The sequence below is a fragment of the Rattus norvegicus genome, chromosome 9 (assembly GCF_021556685.1).
Source record: "Rattus norvegicus strain SHRSP/BbbUtx chromosome 9, alternate assembly SHRSP_T2T, whole genome shotgun sequence".
Taxonomy (NCBI): Eukaryota; Metazoa; Chordata; class Mammalia; order Rodentia; family Muridae; genus Rattus; species Rattus norvegicus.
This window is the reverse complement of record NC_141542.1, coordinates 38,813,905-38,819,601: the sequence shown is the minus strand read 5'-3', so window position 1 is coordinate 38,819,601 and position 5,697 is coordinate 38,813,905.

Sequence of the window (5,697 nt, the reverse complement as noted above, 5' to 3'; positions counted from 1 at the left end):
GAAAAAATGCGAAGTCATGCCTGAGTTGCTTAAGAGCTGGTTAATGTGTTTCTTCCTCCATATCAACAGAAAGGTGGAAGAACCTGTTTCAGACAGATTTAACTCTTTGAGTGTCAAGGAGGATGGATTTTTCCAAGAAACTCCCCCTGAGGCTTCATGGGTGGCAGGCAAGGGCTAAAACGAGTAGGACATCTCTGCTTCTAAGCTGGGAGGGAGGTGCTGATGGCACCAGGGACTATGTCTGTAGACTGGACCACCCGGTGGTAAGGTACAGAACAGACCAGCTTGTCGGGGACAAGCAAAAGAACCTCATTCTAAGTACTACCAGTTTGTTTTCAGACACCATTTAATCATAAGAAAAAAAAAAAAAACGAAATTCAAGGTCCCAGGCCCAAGGAGAGCTGGGGACTTCCCAATAGCTGAAGAGCTTCTGTTGTAAGGAAACGGTTGTCTGAGTCCAGACATCTCAAGGACGACTTCAACTTGCTGGCAAGGTCAATCTAAGTTCATCTTCCCAGGCCCAAGAATCAACTCCAATCCTGATGGATGGAAACCCCCTTGCTCAATCCCTTAGATCAAGATATGATTGGACAATGCTATAGCCCACCCAGTACCCCAGCTCTTTGGGATTGCTTGATTGCAATGACATTTTTGTCAACTGCATTGACCTGGTGTTTGACTTATGTTGGATTTAAGTGGACCCCACAAGATAAAGAATGATTATTAATATGTCACAAATATTAAGGGAATGTGCTTATACTAAGAGGAGATGTTTTCTTTGAGCTTCACATCGACATGGGTGTCCTGGATTTTACCTTCTCACCAAAAGGCCTTCGGATGTGCTCGGTGTTCAGTTGGACTCTTCCACCCTCTGCTATTTAATTTTCTCAATTATTGTGTCTTGAATTATTTTCACATTCTATGTTTCAAGTGTTTCTCTCATTTGGTGTATGTCAAGTCCCTATAAATGGGCACAAAATACAACCATAGTACCAGTAAATTGATTTAGAATGTTTGCAGTAATTTCTAACAAGTACAAAAGAGAGATAGTGTTTTTAAAAACTTGAATTATTCCATCGTTCAGTGTCATAAATTGTCAGTTTTTGTTAACTCTATGGTATAGTACGTTAAGTTTCTCACGTGTCCCTCATAGTTAGGCCCATGTCCAAATCCCAGGATATTTTAAATATGAATTGAATTAAAAAATACTTTTTAGAGGCAGATGTATTTAATTGGTAGGGAGTCCATCTTTAATAATCTGTATAAAACTTTCAATGTGGCAGCAGGTACCTCCAAAGAAGCAGAGATGTGAACAAGGTGAGCTGGGGAAGAAAGAACTTGGAGCTCAACACCATTTCGTCAGATGTCTTCCCTCAATCATTAGACATATATGGGTTTTTGTCTGCAGTATTTCTGGGCACTGCCTGCACCCTTGGTGCTCACATAAGCCAGAAGAGGTCATCAGATCTTACACTGGCGTTTTGGATGGCTGTGAACTGCTATGTAGGGAATCAAACCCAAGTCCTCTGAAAGAGCAGCCAGTGCTCTTACACTGAGCCATCTCTCCAGTACCCACACAGATACCTTAGACATTCGTTCCCAGTCATCCTGGTTTCTGTCCTGTGCATTCAACTCTTTCATTTATGATCTGATACCATCTAAGGGATGCCCATGTGTCAGACACTCACTCACAGGGAGTAGACAAGATGGAAACACAGAAATAAGATTGAACCATGCACACGGGGCTGAGACAGGAGTGCCTACAGTCTGATCACAGCCATCACGGCCAATTCTCACAGATGAAGCTGAGGGACTGAGGAGGGGAAGGCATTTGCCAAAGGGTCTGTGCAGAGAACAGCAGTGGATCTCACAGTAACAGCCTGGGCTGAAAGATGGAGAGGGGTTGGATACAGAGTGCAAGACCAAGGCAGACCTGGGGTGCCGGTGTGAGATCCCGAAAGGATCTGTGTTCTCATCCACTCTCCTTCACGGTACTAACCCAAAGGAAGGCCCCCACATAAATATGTGTAGATCACATACATGTTATTCTTTTTATTTATATAGCATTGTTTGGAAATTCCTTTCTAATAATTGTGAAAGGCATTGGATAGGGTCACTCTTAGGACTAACTTAAGCTGTCCCAATCAGAGCCCTTCTCTAAAGCCAAGGGCGACCAGGTGCACTTCATTCTGCCCTGTCCGCAGCCACCGTCTCTCGTCTTGCTTGCACATGCATCAGGACATGGATCAGTGAGCCAAACGACGCAGGCACAAATGCATGTCCCGAAGGATGGTTAAGCAGTGTCCACTCTACTGAAGTACTTGGTCTTCACTATGGTGGATCCTCAGGGATTTCTGAAATGCTTTCCTCGGTACGAACCTATCAGTAGCCTCTGAGACGTGATCAAACAAGCCTCATGTGTCTGTGGGATGAGATGTGGCTGTGCTTGGCAGGTTCTCAGGTGAGAGGTTGTGGTAATAACGGATGTATGACGATTAGTGTGATGAAGAAGCAATATTTATTTTAAAACTCTTAACGAGGCCCCTCAATGCTCATCTACGGCTTCTTGTGTTTCCCACTGGTCTATGTAGAGGTCCAGTGAATGTCGGCAATGCATCCCTAAAGATCAAGACAACTGCTAAGAAATATTCCTTTTCCTCGTGGTAAGAACATCATGGAGTATACTTCTGAAAGCTAAGCTGAGGAGGTCAAGATTGCACAGGGCCTTTTGATATGAGCAATGGAGATATAGTTAATTGAAATGTCTGAGGCACCTGCTAGCAAACTCACCACAATTAGCTTTATTTATTTTTACAAGAAAAATTACGCTTTAAATAATAACAAACAATATATTATATAGCGGATCCATATACCAAAGCCAGTTGCTTACTGTTTTACCCAATATAGGAACTGGGGCTGGAGATAGAGCTCAGCAGTTCAGAGCACAGTTCTGCTCCCACAGAGGACCTGAGTTTGGATCCCAGCAGCTTGTAACCACCTCTGACTCCAGCTCCAGAAGCATCTGATGGCTCAAGTCACTGCAGGTTCCAGCGCTCACACAGACATAGCCACACACAGAGGCATGAATAATAGTTTAGACATATTGACATAAGTTTTAAAAATCGATCTTTCAAAAGTTCATTTGGAGGAGTAGAGAGATGGCTCGGCTGTTAAAAACATTAGTTGCTCTTGCAGAAGACACGGGTCCAGAGCCCAGCACCCACGTGGCACCTCACGACAGAATCTCCAGTTCCAGAGGATCTGATATCCTCTTGTGGCCTCTGTGGGCACCAGCCATAGACGTGGCACGGAGACATACAAGGAGGCAAAACACTCAAGCATACATAAGATCAAAACACATCTAAAAAATTAAATGTATTAGGGGTGGTACATGATCATATACTATAATTTTATAGAAAGCTTGGTGGATCTACTTACACTAAGATTACCACAAATCTGTGCCCAATGTGCTGTATTTTGATTTACAATGGCTGCCTTGCTAATAGGTCATCGAAAGTACTCATCTCCACTCTAATCATACAATACCATTGTCAATCATGAGGCTCATCACAATTAAAATGACGCACACCCATAGTCGTTGCTACCCCTATCTTGTAGATAATGGAACCGTGTAAAGAGAGGCAAACAAAGTCTACTGTTACACACTGTCTACTTTATGGACATGAAATTCACGGCCAGTGTGCAGCCTTAAAATAAGGGCAGATTTCAGAGTCACAGAGACCAAAACCAAGATCCAGAGGCTACCCCTGATGGCAGCCATGAGGAACCAGCCACTCTTGAATGAGCACTTTGGCTGTTAAGCCACATTGGAATCCAAGTAGACCTCAGACTGGGCTTCATGCAGTTGAAAGATTCAAATTCTAAGGCCAGTTGCTAATTCCCTGCTCAGGCAGGAGATCTGTGTGCTGCCCCTGGGGGTTGTATTTTTGCTTTGTGATTTGGGGAAAGAGGATGATCTTGCATTCACTTACTAGCAGTGCGGATGAATGGGATGAAGATAACATTTGCTAAATGTCAATCAGTCACTGGTCAATTGCACAGATTTGCCAGCATTCTACCGTAGAAGAACGAAAGTAGTGACTGGCCCGATGTGTGAGCTGTGCTCGAGACTCAAACTCGTATTTAACCTCAAAGTCCAGGATTCAGCCTGGTCTACACAGTGAGACTCAGGGCCAGTTGGGGCTACAGAGTGAGACCCTGTCTTTAAAATAAAAAGTCTAGGTTTTATTACCTACTGTGCTTTTACACTCACTAAGCTATTGTAGAGAAATAGAAAAAGAATAAATAAATATGCTGTGGGATACTGTGAGAGGATGGGAGTCCAAAGCCCTGGTCATGACTAGGGAAAAGGTGAACAGAGAGCTTGCTGGATCAACAGAAAATGAGACAAGGAGAGACTGAAGGCAGCTTCTCATCTCTGTTCTTCATCAACGGGAGCGCCTCTCCTCCCCACAGGTAAGGTGCCGTATCTGTTCAAATGACTTGTTTCCATTGAAGAACTGCCCATACTTAGAAAGCTGAAGTCTAACTTGATGGATATTGCAACCTATGCTTGAAGAAGGCAGCCTCCAGCCACCCAGGTTCAAACAAAACACATCTCCCTTGTGACAGAAGGTCCTCTCCTGTCCTCTGCTTGCTCTGTGTGGCTTCCTTTCTCTGTTTACAACACACACTGCCTGTGCCAGAGGCCAGAGCATTCTGATCTTTGTGCCTCGGACTGATGTCTAACATACACTACAATCAGAGAGGCAGGAAGCTCTACAAAACAAGTTTTTAAAGTATTTTTATTCTATGGGTAGGAGTCTCCTGTACGTAGGTCTGTATACCAATGTGAGCCTGGTGCCCAGAGAGACCTGAAGAGGATGTTAGACTCCCCAGAACTGAATATACAGAGCATCGTATCCACATGGGGGTACCGGGTCCTGAGGAAGAGCAGCCAGTGATCTTGCCACCCCATCTCGCAACCCCTTACATACTTTTGCTGGATTTTCTTTCTTTTTTTTTTTTTTGTAAAGTATATTTTTGCATGCGTCATGCATGTGAGTGTGTCCATGTGGACTGCTATAAATGACTTCATAAAGGACAGAAACACGTTCTTTAATTCCAGTCAAGGGGATCTGATCAATGCTCTGCTCAGCAGTGTGGAAAGAGGGACACAGCAAAGAAACTGACAATGAACGCAAATGGCTCCAAGATGCTTGTGGCTGGAAAAGAAGCACAAGGGGGGCTAACGGGACTCAGCTAGAAATGGTTACACAGCTCCCCACACTTTTAGGTAACACCCCAAAGCACAAACTGTGCTCAGAAGACATCCAGAAACTTCCTCCCAAAGTTACATTTGCAGAGCTGTGTTCATTAAGTAAATGTCTCGTTTCTTTGTTTGGATTCTCTTCATTCTCTGAGAGTCGATACATGTGTATCGAGCATTGTGCTTGCTCTCATTCCTCTCACCCCGTCATCTCCCCAACCCCTCTGCCCTACAAGTCCATTTCCATACTTATGCTGTTTGCTTTTGTGATTTTAACTAGCAGTGTGCCCATAGGGTTAGAGCTGTCCATTAGAACCTGCTATGCTCATCTTTACGGGTTTCATAGACAACTGAAGACAAACACTGCCCCTTTCCCAAGCAGCCACCCTTTGCTAACAATTGAGCCCCTCTCCAAACCCACCCTTGGC